Below are 12,486 nucleotides of genomic sequence, written 5' to 3'. Positions count from 1 at the left end.
ACAGTATTTCACATAATGAATTTATGTAATCAATTCCTCCTCTCCAAGATATTTATCTGGAAATGCTTTAGTGAGATACCATCGTAAGAGTGAGACATTGTCCTCTGATTTTCATATTCATAGTCCAAGGAGGAATATTGTCAACTACATGCCATTACCTATGGTCCAATACATAGACACACATAGAATTCATTTATCAGAAAACCAATTAACATTATCAACTTTTCCTTCAGTATCACTTTTTGCTACTCAAATAAAACATACTGTTATTAAAGTCTAAGAAATGGAGAGTGCCAAATGATTTGTGAAAAACATGTGCATCTCCCATTGTGTATCCTAAAAGCATACATTTTTAAGTATTCTGAGACTAATTGAAATGCTTTTAAAAGATTTAGCAACTTTATTCTTCCATGAAATCTCAAGGGACGACATGAGTAAACAACAGGTAAGATGATTTATCTGTTTAGAGTGAAAAATGTGGGGTTTCTGAATGACCTGATGTCCTAAATAAGGAGCACAATGTCATTAGTGGTGGAAGTATCTTATTTCATTCTCCTCTTCTGTAAAACGATACCTTCTTAAAACTGAAGGGTGCACCACATCTACATTTGTAACATGTCTTTAGATCACCACATGAAAGGAGCTGTAGAACTGCACAACACTATCAATACTGTTTTCTACTCTTTCATAAACAGAGACACATTAATTACAAAGGATAGTCAGAAGGCAACAAAAATTGTTCATAAAGAGAGACTTCAGCATTACATAATCAACAAACATTTCTCTTTAAAAATCATGATGGTATGAAAAAGATTGCCCATTTTAGCAATACTCTAAGTGTTGCAGATACAGGAATAAAGCTTAAATAGTTGTGTAGAACTTACTGAGTTACTGAAGTTACATTCTGGGAGGTATAAGCTTTTGCAGTTTTTATGAATGCTATATTTAGCTACCAAATAGACGTGAAGAATTTCAAGGGTTTAAAGCTTAAAGGTGAGAGGCAAGCAGTATGTTGGGAAATAAAGCTAATGCCAGCTTTTTCTTCTGGAACTAATTTAGGGAAAAGGTTGTTCTGTCGTCCAGCCTACCCAGAAGTTGCTCATCTACATTTTTGCACTACAAAAGACAGCGTAATGGAGTTCACAGGACTGTTACTTAGAAGTACAGTATAGTTTCAAACAACATTTTTAGTAAAGTTAATTCACACTTTTGCCTGAATGAGCCATGGGTACCATATGTATTTTTGTTACAGCCAGCCTCCACTTTTAGTGAGTCATTCACAAGAAAAAAAACTATTTCACTATAACTATGAAAGCTGACTACTTTTTGCATGTGCTGGGATGACCGCAGTTTCCCCACCATCTATGAGTAATTGAAATTCTGCCTGCACCAGTCACTTAGTAAAACCTTTCAAATGAAATGACAAAGTTGGTGAGAAAAAGACACGGTGATACAACACTGCTGAAGACTCTCATTATGTAAGCATCCCTACAGCAAGGTCTGAATGGCAGATTTTAGCTGTTCAAATGTAGAAGAAGAATTTGATGCAGCATGACCTTGGTATCACTGTTTGTCCAGAGAACTCCTAGAGCAAGATTATACACTACAGCTGCCCCCTCCCTTTCCAAATACAAGAGGGAGGGAGACAATAGAAACAATTTTGTGGGAGAATATTCTTCCATTACTGTGGATCTTGGTGGATCAAGCTGGTGTAAGGCCTTATGTCCTTGAATTTACCAAGGTGAAATAGGCCCTTTGCATGTAAACTATGCCATGCTTTTCCTGCTGTAAAAATGGCACAAATGGAAGCTGGCTGAGTGGCAGTTGCCATAAATGTGGAAAATATACTGAATCCAACCTTCAACATTTGTAATCTCATAATAAACTTCTGTTAAGATTATTATTTAGATTATTTAGATATTTAGGGGGAAGGGAGTATGATTATGAGAAACCTTTTGCAGTATCATCAACGCAAACCTGTGGAGGCTGCTTCTGAAGCCAAAAAAAAAAAAAAAAAAAAAAATCTATGTGAATGCAACCCTATGGAGGGCACATTATCTTATCATCATGACACAAAATGAAACACCAGAACAGGGCTGTGGAGTCTGTGGTACAATGTCACAACAGAGTATGTCTGAATGAGTTACGCTGCCACTGTTTTAACAGGAAGTATTTTAGGTATTTTAGATCTTTTCTTTCTGGATTATCCAGCTTTTGGTCTCACTCACTACTGACTAGGCCTAAAACAAGAAGTGAATTCCTTGTCCTGTCCTTCTGTTTTTGAAAGTGTTTCCAACTTATCTTTCACACTCTTCTTTCCTTCATTCAAGTGTTGTTTGTAACACTTAAGCCTGTAGACCCCAGAAGTATTTTGTGGGCATTTTATTCATGCCCTTAAAAGTAGAGGCCTGGATACCTGTCCCACCTATTTAGACTTACAATTTACATAATCAACGTGCATATATCAGATGTTTACATTCCCTGAACAGCTAGACAGATCCTCAGAGGATTTCAGATGGAAAGAATCACCACCTGGAAGTGGTTAAACTCTCAATTTAGACTAAGCTTCTGACTTAGACCTTAAAGCTAGGGGGGATTAACTTGGATTCTGCAGTCTAAATGGACAAGAAAGAAAAGGTATAACCAGTCCTGTTTTACAGATAAGTAACTGTGACAGATGTGCCCCTTCTAAACACAATTACATGCCCCTTCTTGATCTATCTTTTAGGACTGGATTGGCTGTTCAATATTTCTTTATATCAGCCTTTTAAAAAAAATTATTTAAATGAAATGGAAAGTTTTCTAAATGTATTCAATAGCTTTTATATGTAGAGTTGCAACAGCTGGTTTGTGCAGTGAACAATTAGTCTGTTTCTGTGGGATTATGTCTTAAACTAACCAAATCTGTATCATAACAAACTTGTTTTCTTGGCAAACTGATTAAAATTTAAAAAAACAAACAAACAAAACAAACAAACAACAAAAAAAACCCCACAACAATCTACTTACAATATATTCAAAGACAATTGACAATACACCAAACACTTTTTTTCAGCTAGAAGAGAAAGGAAGTAGTGTTTAAATAGGCCAACATTAAATAATATTTTTTTTTTATCAAATAAGATCATGTTTTCTAGCACGCAGGTTTTCAGCATGCCCATATTGGAAAAATAATCACCAGGTGTCTGAATTTATTGCCAGATCAATTCAGAGGAAAGCATCCAACAGCCAGTCACATGTCTTTCTCTAGGATAAAAGAATTACAAATTAATTTAACTCTTTTACTGAAGAATAATGACAACCTCAGACTTGTTCAGCAAGCATTGGTGTAAAATTTTGTTTTTCCTTAAAGAAACCCAGGCCAAATCATAACTTCTAGCTCCAGCTGAAACCCAAAAGAATACAACAATATTTTTTTTTTTTCCTCACAATAGCAAAGTTTGAAAAATGCTGCAGTACTTTAGAGCACTCCACACATTAATCAGTACCTACTCTTAAATATCTTACAGGCTTATCACTGGTTTTGGATCTGTGACTGGAAAAATGTAGACTTTCTAATTTAAGAGGAAAAAAACCAAACACCTCCAGATAAGGCCTAGATGAAGTATCAATCCTTTGCCCAGATAAAAATTATTCTGCATCAGTTTAGGCTCAGTTAAAAGCTGAGAGGCATGGCAAACTTTTTTGAGAAACCTAGAATGAATTTCAAATCCAGTTCAAAGTCTAAGACCATAAAGAAAGACTCAGAGAATCTTTGCATAATATCTTCCATTCTTGATATCAATAACAGGGCACACAATCCTTTTCAAATATCTTTTCTTTATTTATTCTTCTAGATTCCTATGCATGCTCTCTCATATTCAAGCCAGAAGGCAATGAACAACTTAAAGTCCTTCATATGCAGGAGAATCTGAATTCTGTGTTCTCACAGTTGCTAACATACTGCAAAGTCCGCAGAGGAAAAGTTTTCTACAGAACTGATTGCCTTCCTTCAGGAAGAACTCAACAGAAAAGAGGGAATCCACACAATAAATTCCCAAAACCCAGCTCTGGAACACTGAGACCACAAATAACCACATAAACTTTTGAAAGAACGCAGAAAGATTTTTCCATCACAATGTCAGAAATCACATAAAACAATACCAAAAGGAAAAGGTCTAGAAACACGCTACTAGTAATAGGACACATTCTAATCTTTTCTTCACCATGACCAAAACACATGCAAAAGAACAGTGAAACCATTTCTTGAAGTCTTAATTGCAAACATTGATTTGAAAACCTAATTTCTTTTTTTTTTAATTTCTATACAATCAACATGTTGAGAAATGGTAGGTTATTGCTTAATATTCATAACCATTCAGCGTCATGGCAAGTGCACTCTATTATATAATTTATACTTGTTTTTATAGAACTTTTGAACAATTTGCATTTATCACAATATTCAAAGCAAAGAAGCAGTTTTTGAGCAACATCCTTTGAAGTAACACTAATCTATAACCTGATTTTGATGTTTGTACACAGGCATGGCATTGATTAATTTGGGGAACATCAAGAGCTCAAAAACTGTTAGTTGTAATTGTTTTGTCTAAGGAATATTTTGCAGGTTATCTTCCACTGAAGATAAGAACATTGTTACCTGAAACCCTGCAAGCACTGGCTCTGGCACTGTTCTGATCTCTACTCATAAATAGCTATCCTGTATCATTCTCCACGTGGACATTAAATAGAAGCAAGATAACACTGCAGCTCTACAGCAGTTTTTGTCTTGTCTTGAACATATTTATTTTGGAGTTTAGGTGGCTGACAGACAATTTATAAAATAAGGAATGAACATGAATAAATTAGACTGGAAAGTATGGCATAGTACACATGATTACTTTTTGCACAATGCAGTCAAGATCTTCCTAGTAATCATTCAGAGAAGTTTTTCTAGAATGGCTAAATACATTAGCTTACATTTCCCATACAGATTTTGGAGTTGAAAGTTTTATTTTGAGCTCTTTGGTTCATCTGATGTCCCGTGTAACTGATAGTTTATTCCAGTTCTGTTTTATTTTAATACCATCTACACAGTTGCATATTACACAACCCAACAAAAATCCATCTCAGACAGAAAACTCTCATATCTTCTCATGTTTTTCATTACCTATATATTGATTTTTCAAGAGTATTGTGCTATTTATAGTTAATAATGCAGTAAGAATATAATGATTTGGTTTCAAAGATGCTGAGAGCTTGCAATTCTCTTTTACAACAATCTGTCTGTTGATGTCCAGCACTTATAAACTCAAACCCCAGGACTTTAATGGAAGGCACTTAATTCCTTTATCAAATAAATAACAAAACCCACTGGGGTTTCATTGCAAGTGAATTTTCAAAGGACAAATTAATTCTGAAACTTAGTTCTTGCCACCAGACATGGAGCTACTTCTGAAAAATTACAATTCTTTGCATCTAAAGTCTAAAAATTTCTCTATAAATCAATATGGAATTAGTATTTAAATGTTAGGCATGCACAACTGAAGAAGGAAAAAGTGCAAACTTCAACGTAGAAATAAACACCTATGACAACAAGCATGTACAGTACAGATGTCATTATGCAATCTGCCTCTCCCGTAGGAGAAAATGGGTAAGATATTGAAAACCAGCAACTGGTGAAAAGTAATTAAACTGCAACTGACAAAGAGGTTGGAGTGACTAACAGTTGCTGACAAGCCCATCTGAAGAGAATTTCAATAACTCACAACCAGAGATCCCCACTGAACACAGTACTATCCACTTCTATGATGGCTCGCTCTCATTTCTGTTTTTTGGATTGAATTCAAATACTCTTGAGTATTATACTAGGGCCAAGTAAGAGGCAGTTCTTTATTGACTTCAGAAGATTTTGGACCTAGGTGATATAGTATATTAAAATAGAACAAAAGGGTCAAGATGATAATAAAAGAAATTAAGATTAACTATTTATGCTGTCATGGATCCTTCAGATTTAGAATTTGATCCTGCCTTCATCTGTAAGAAATGCTTTTTCAATAGAGAACTCCAAACTCAACACACACAACAGCAGATATAAAAGCACATGAAGTAGCCACAAGAACTTAACCTGCACAGCAGCCATCTGTCTCAGAAGTATAGATATATTTTTCAAACATAGTTTTTTCTGTTTTTCATTCAGTTGAAGATCAGATCCTCAACTTCATGTGGATCATCTTTTGGTCATTTTTCCATATCTAAAATTCTTATTGAATTGCTTACATCTAAAGTAGCAAGTAATGAGGACGAATAAAAACAGATTTGCAGAGAGAAGCAGTTGGTGCTGAGGGCCCAGTGTCCACACTATACATGTTTTAAGCAGTTTTACCTCAATAAGCTTTGGTCTGGTAAACTAGATGAATTATCACCTGCAGATGGAATGCATTAACTGTGTTCCTGAATGTTTCCTCCAGTTTAATTTCATTTGAGAGGAATCCAGTTCATGCACAATGAAACTACTCCACAATGTGAACTAAAGCACTGGAAATAGGAAAAATGATGAGATTTAATTCAAAAGCACTGAATCCAAACCGAAATCCTGAGATTTTTACAGAGGAATGTCCATTTTATAAGTTGTCAGGAATTGTACATAAATGGAAGCAAACTCACTTGAAGCCTGTATAGGTGAAGCCAAGGCGGGGTTTTGGCAGGGGAACGTTTTGGAGAGGAGGGATGGAGAAGGGCAGTTAGATCACAGCCTTGGAGACATCATCTATTAATTTTTCAACTTGTCCTGGCTCACAAATTACAATGTGGCAAACTCACCCTGTGCAAGTGACAACTGCTCTATCTGTTGTGCCTAAGATACATTGGATGACATTAATAAGACATTGCCAACACTGAAATCATTGACACTCCACTTACTGAAAGGTTTCTGGAAAGGACAAAAAGCTGTTCACTAATGCACTGGCAAAGACAAGATAAACATAGCATTCATCTTTTCTCATGGAAAACTCTTCACAAGTTACTTGCTATTTTCCAACCACAAAAGATTATCACACAAGCTCTAAAGGAAAAAGCAAACTCTAGGCAAGAAGAATGACATTTCAATACTTCGTTGGAACAAATGAAATCCTGTTGAATACAAAACCAGAACAACTGCCATATCAGAACAAGACAATAATCCATCCAGTCTGTTATTCTGCTTCCGAAAAAGGCTAATTGCAGCTTTTGAGAGTAGCTTAGGTTCCCCATAAACTGAACAGTTCTGTGCAAGTCTGAGGAATTATTTTTAGCCTGACTGCAGCCTGACCAAAAAGTCTAAATGTAGCAAGTACATGTGATCACAACAGGACAGCTCTGGTTTTCATTTCATTTAACATAAGTACTAATACCAGTTTTATCCTGTAATGTGATCATGTCCCACAAACCTAAAGAGGTGGCGTAAGGCAGTATTTGCAACAGACACCTGTGAAAAAGCAGAGACATTGCAGAAAGTTGCTTTGACATTCATGATTCTTTTCTCTTGATCGTCCCCATATCGGCTTGCCTGCAGAACTGTGAAACTCTTAAGATTTCTTTTATTCTTCCCAACCCTTCTTCCCTAATTTCCATTTAGGGCCATATTCCTTGACCCGTAGGGAGCAGCACTTACTCCAGAGAGTAATGGCATTATCGTAACTACAATCACTCATGTAAGTGCTATCAAATGTGAAGAGTAATTACGCACCCATGGAATGCATGAAGTTTTTCACAACAGTGTCAACATTTATTAAAAGTTAATATGACTGTTAAATCCTTGGAAATAACAATTATGTTTCACAATCAGTTTTTAAGATATTTTCTATCATGCATAGCAGTTTTAAATTCCTTTCTTATTAATGACAGAAAAAAATAGGTTTTGTGTGTGCACCCTCCTGCATGCATGCACATGTGTGGTTGCAAGTGAATAAATAAACCCACTATATGCACTTAGGTTATCTGAAAATAAAGTTCTTGATGCAATTTATTCTTCTTCTGATGTGGAAGAGCTCTATTTACCAGCACCTTTCCTCCTGCTCACTGCTGTTATTCACTGGTGCAACTTGTGATAGTGGTCCTTGTGATATGGACAGAGTCCTACCAGAAACAGGACCAAATCCACCAGCCAATTTCACAGGAATTGTACAGCAGTCAGATGGCCATTAGTGATGTGGCCTGTCCAACAAAAAGCTCTTGGTTCCATTTCCAGTACCATCTACTTCTTATCTCCCCACTGCTTTACTGTGCAACTTGCAAGATATTTTCCACAATTCTACATAAGAAAGCTTTGCATTTTTATCATGATCGTATACAGAATGGAGTGTTGTTCTTCTGGGTGTACTAGTCTCAACAGGTAAAATGTTAGGGATTTCTAGTTTTAAAGGAAAAGCATTGTTTTTATATATACTTCATCTTTAACCTCAAATTAGAAAAAGTCATAGGTTTTCCTGATAAACATCAGCACCATTCCTTACCTCTTTTTGTCCACCTAGTCATGAGTGTATTCACCTCTCTATACATAGTGTTATTTTTTCCTAGCCCTATTCATTTTGCTAGGTTATTTTTCCCTCACCTACTTTTCCTTCATTTTATTTTTTTCTATTCCTTTTTCTATACTCTGCATCTTCTTCCTCCTTTTTCCTATTCCGACATATTTTTAGTGCTTCTCTTTTCTTTCACTCCCTAAATTAAGAGGAACTTTTTCTGTCTGATTTCAGAAGCTTTCACATCTTTTCCCCTCCTCTCTGCTCTACTGTTCTCATCGCTTTCTCAACACTGCTTTTCTTCACACTACTGCTCTTCAAACATTACAGTATCTTTCAGCACTTGAGCAAGGTGGCCAACAATAATGTCACTGGACTGAAGACTGAATAAATTTAAGCAATCTCCATAGACCAAAACAAAGCATGTAGAGCAATGTATCTGCTAATCATTTTAAATACAAGAGAAGTGTTCAGCATTCAGAAACAAGGATCAATCCTCTCTATTCACATTCTTGTATTTTCCTAACCTTAACACCCACATGACCTTGCAATGTTGTACTGTTACTCCCTAAATCTCTTTTCTCCTTCATTTTTTAGCATCTTCATTCCCCTTGCCTCAGCCCAAAAATTTGAGCAACTGATATAAAAGGCTTAGGCAACCATCTGAATATTATTCAGAGACTCTGGAAAGGAGTTTGCAGCTTTCCTACACCATGCCAACCCCTAGCCTTCAGTGAAAACAACACTGTGAACCAGTAAAAGCAACCTCTTCAGCATCCACTGAAGTCTAGTAGGAAACATAAGGTCTATTGTCACCCTAAATATATGGTATTTTGCTTGAATTAGAGTACACAATAGCTGTGTGTATTAATTCTCTACAAATGAAGCAGTATGACTGTATTCTTTTGAGGGCCTGCAGGGACTAGTCCAATATTGCCCACTTTTAATTGTGTCTAAAAATACATATTTGCTTACTCAGCCAGCTTCTACATTTATTTCCCTAAATGTATAAAATGGCTGTGGTGCTGCAGTACAACACTGTGTGACCACGCTGTGTCTTGGAGTGCATTCATCAAATTACAAAGGCACTGCAATCAGACAGAGACCAAGCCAAGTCACCTCAGGCAGGGAAGTTTCAGGGGCAAGTAGTCTTGACAGAAAATATATTTTAATAGGCTCTATTTAACAAACAAGGCTGAATCTTATTTTGTGTTTTCAGAATTTAAAATCTGTTTCTTTTAGGGATTTTTGGCTGTATATGCTCATTATATCTTCCTAGCACCTGATCCAAACAGAAATGTACAGCTCCTTCTGCCAACAGATATCTCAAACCCTGGGGAGATAAAGGAATTTTTATACCTCTTGACCATAATAGTTTTTACTTTCATACCTTTCAACCTGATGTGGTCATAATATGAGGTGTAGAAAAATGTAGGACAGAAAAAAAAAAAAATTACTAGTGCAGAAAGTTTCACATGAACCAAAAATAATTTCTTGATAGCATTAGTAAGTGTATCAAACCCAAATATCCTGACTCTACATTTCCAGTGCAAATAAGTTATAACAGTCCAAGTAAGCTAGCGGGAAATCCTGTGAAGGAGACAAAAAAATTTCATTATAAAACAACGGGGCAACCACTGCTTAGGATAGACAGACAGATCAGAGCAGATACATGTTCTATCAATAGTTCCTAGTTTATAACCGCTAGGTTAAGTGCCAAGCACACAAATTACCCATATATTGTTGAATTCAGCTGCAGTACTAAGAATGACAAAAATATTTTGCTAAAATTAGAATATATTGTATTTGTTTGGAGTTTTTTTAATATCAATTACCTAAATCATACTAAGACAAACTCAAAAATTGCACAGAGCAACTTAACTGCATCATGCCTTTAAAGCTATGATGGTATCCAGTGTTTCCCTGACACAAGACAGTTACGTGCCAGGGGTTTAAACAGCACTAGTCCAAGCACTACAGAGGTGTTCAAGTGACACCAAGCCAGCTAAAAGAACAAACAAAAAGCTGATACACAGGATCTTCATTAAGGAATATCTGAAATACAGAACTAAGGCTTAGGGAAAAAAATTTCAACTCTTATTACACACTCCATAGTATTACCTGGAAGTGTCCTCACAGTCTCTTGTCAGCATGCTTTTTTTTTTTTTTTTTTTTTTTGATGATGAGCAGAAATTCATTAAATTTTAGTCAGCAATCTCTCTTCCACCAGGCAGCTGTAGATGACTTTATAAAAGCCCCAGAAGCTCAGCTGTTACAAATTAGCACAAGTGGACCAATTTTAAAGGACCCATGCAGATTTACACCAGATCAGGATTTGGCTCTTGATAGCATTGTTTGATTTTTTTTTAATGTTTTACTTATAATATGGCAGTTAAATTTGTCCATAGGCTTCATAAAAAAATAGTATTTTAGGCATGAGGAGACAAAGGAGCCCAAGAAAGACAAAATATGCCTTGTTGTATGTAACAGTTGGTATTAATCTCAAGTAGTAACTAGGTCAGATGCATGATACCATTACAGTATCCCCTAAAACTGAATGGAGATTAGTATCAAAGGTCCAAGAGTATGATTGCTGTAAGACTCCAGTTGAGCAAGACAAACAGTGAGTGGGTTTGAACAGTGCAAGACAGTACAGCAAAGAACGACATTTCTACGTTATAATGAGACTGGATTATTAAAGTAAATATTAACAAAGACTTGAATTCTTATAATTTTGTCAACTTATCTGTTCATGGTTCTGCAGCCTGCAAATGGATGCAACTCAAATCTTGAATCAAAAGGACAAATCCTGATCCCACTGAAGTTAAACAGAATCATGGTCCAGGAGAAAGATACATTGATGTCAGGAAAGGAAAAGTTTCATCAGCTATCTAAAATCCATCTCTGCACTCATGTTTCTATTGTGTTATGTGCTACAGTTTTAAGCAGGTGTTTCTTGGGCTTGTTTTTAATGGAAGTGTTCTATGGGAGACTTCCCTTTATTTAGCAAAGAAATTACAGCGATATCTAGTGTCCCTGTACCTCAGTATACAACCATAACATAACCACACATGTCCACAATATAGCATTATTACACAGCTTTGTTTGCATCTCTCTTTTCTCCACTCATTGCAAAAATCATCCTCTTCTCACAGAATAACTGACCACTGCGAGGTCATTCCATCACCATACTGAGCTGTATGACATCAACAGCTACACTGTTGAGGATATGATGAAGTAGAATGCCCCTTTATGAGAATTTTTATGCAGAGCTCTGACATCAGTGATTACTCATTTACTGAACTCTAATCATTGTTTAAAAAATTACCACTTCAACCATTCAAAGACAAGCCTAGAATGCTGTGCTGGAAAGGGCTTTCATAACCTCTTTTACAAGGGGAATACATTTGCAGAATATCTTTGGGGAATACTTAACAAGGGAAATTCTAACTAGATCATACATATATAAATAATTCTAAAATTAGAAACATTTAGTCTTTTCCCAAAGGGCCTTGATATATCCAGTAATAGCTATTACTAGCATTTCAGATGCATGTGGCTGGGGAGAGGAGGAAATTTACTTCCACAGCTTCACCAAAGACACAATTCAGAATACCAAATTTGAGTGGGATCAATATTAGTCTTCTGACTCCAGTCAAAGGGGTCATCTATGTTACAGGACAGGAGAATGAATTAATCCGTTATTCCAACAGCATTAGCAGCTAGACAGTTGTTCAGTCAGTTCCTAAAACTCTGAAGTTGCAGACCCATAATCTTTCCAATGCTTTTCCCTGTCTATATTATCAGATAGGTTTTCTAGCTTCTAATCTGAATGTTCCTTACTGAAGTTGAAGCCCATTATTTCTTGTCCTATCAAAGATGGACAAAGAACATTTTTACATGCTTTGAGAGTTTTACATATTAGAAAACCATTATAATTTCTGTTCATAGTTTTTCTTTTTCAAAGCAATCACATCATTAAATCTTTCTTTGCTGGTGATATTTTCTA

Source organism: Aquila chrysaetos, chromosome 16, assembly GCF_900496995.4.
Source record: "Aquila chrysaetos chrysaetos chromosome 16, bAquChr1.4, whole genome shotgun sequence".
NCBI classification, from domain to species: domain Eukaryota; kingdom Metazoa; phylum Chordata; class Aves; order Accipitriformes; family Accipitridae; genus Aquila; species Aquila chrysaetos.
The sequence above is the reverse complement of the archived record's forward strand: the minus strand, read 5'-3'. Positions refer to the sequence as shown.